At 38.3% G+C, this 1,394-nt stretch overlaps 1 long non-coding RNA gene across 1 annotated transcript in view; it reads right to left on the reverse strand.

Annotated features, from left to right (window-relative positions):
- Positions 1–9: 9 nt before the first annotated feature.
- The window catches only part of LOC104979786, a 7,295-nt gene continuing 5,910 nt past the window's right edge, over positions 10–1,394 (reverse strand). Inside the window, exon 3 of the long non-coding RNA XR_824198.1 lies at positions 10–1,213. This is a non-coding gene — a long non-coding RNA (uncharacterized LOC104979786). The remainder of the gene's footprint in view (positions 1,214–1,394) is intronic.

Raw genomic sequence — 1,394 nt, forward strand, 5'->3', positions numbered from 1 at the left:
CCCAAAGATGGCATCAGAGGGAAGGCTTCTACTTCCGTTATGTGGGCCTATGTTTCCTAGTATAAAATGATGGCATCTGAAGTTCTTAGCTCCAATGTGCTAAATTTAAAAGTATTTTTGGGAACCCTGGAATTTAGCTGAAAGAAGTGATCAAGCAAAAGAGATTAACTGAAAAATCCCTTTAATTAGTAAAAAACTGGGTGAAAAAAAACTATGCGTCTATGAACTTGATGCCTTTAATCTCTTTTAGTTAGGTTCAAATAAGTATTTTGGACATGAAGATCTCTCTCTTTTGAAGATATCTCTTTGGCACTAGATTTCTGATATATATTGCCAAAGTACAGACAAAGGTAAAACTATCAGCATTTTTAAAAAAACAGCAAATTATAACATTAATAACAGAAATAGATTTTACCAAAATATACAGTAATCCCTGACTCCTCTCAGTTAAAAACATGTCTGAAAACTGCCTGATTTTAACCTGCTTTCAAAGCTTAAACTTTCTAACAGACACACATTTTAAAAGACCTGGCAGGGTAAAGAACGAAGCTTCTGTCTCCCTTCTAATAGCGAAACACTTTAAATACCTGGAGTGACCGTGAATCCTGGCATCTGAGTTTTTCATTGGTGGTGGAGCGGAATGGGGTTGGTGAGAGCATGTGGAGGGGTGAAGAGAGGGTACATTTTAAAAAAAATGCAATTCTAAAAGGCTGGAAACAGCATACAGGCGTAGAGGGCTCTGCTAAGAGATCACGATGTGACTATGACCCGACTCAGCCTCTCTCTAGACCTTCCTCTCCTTCTGTGTGAAACAAAGACCTGACTCTATAAATAGGAGCTCACTTGGGGCTGACAACTGAGAATTCTCGGCAGACTCATTTGAATTGCGTTTGGCTAATAGAGCAAACAATATATTAAACAGGTTTTACCCTATAAAACAGCAAAACATAAAGGTGGAAAATGGCTCGCCAGGCTTCGTTTATATGAGAAACCAAAACAACACAACACAGACATACCATTCCTGAAGTTCTGGAGAAGGAATGAGACCTGCCGTTCCATTTTTGGAGTTTTCCAGTTTACCCTGCCACCAATTGTGATCGTCCTTACTAATAATCTGGATAATGTCACCAACTCTGAATCGAATGCCAGCTTCTTTGCAGGGGATGAGGTCATCCTTAGCTGGATCATATTCAAATTGTGCTCTTACATAGATCTATAAAACAGGAGTTTGTAAGAAAAAACGCCACAGTGATATGAAAGAAAACAGTCAGTTCTAACTGAATAACCATGGACTAACACTACAATACGAACAGGACATTAGATGGTGAACACAAATATGATGCATGGAAATACAACACAGAAAACTGCTACCACTAGAACAATGTACTGTTTTT

Source organism: Bison bison, unplaced genomic scaffold (genome assembly GCF_000754665.1).
Source record: "Bison bison bison isolate TAMUID 2011002044 unplaced genomic scaffold, Bison_UMD1.0 scf7180017858554, whole genome shotgun sequence".
In the NCBI taxonomy this organism is placed as follows: domain Eukaryota; kingdom Metazoa; phylum Chordata; class Mammalia; order Artiodactyla; family Bovidae; genus Bison; species Bison bison.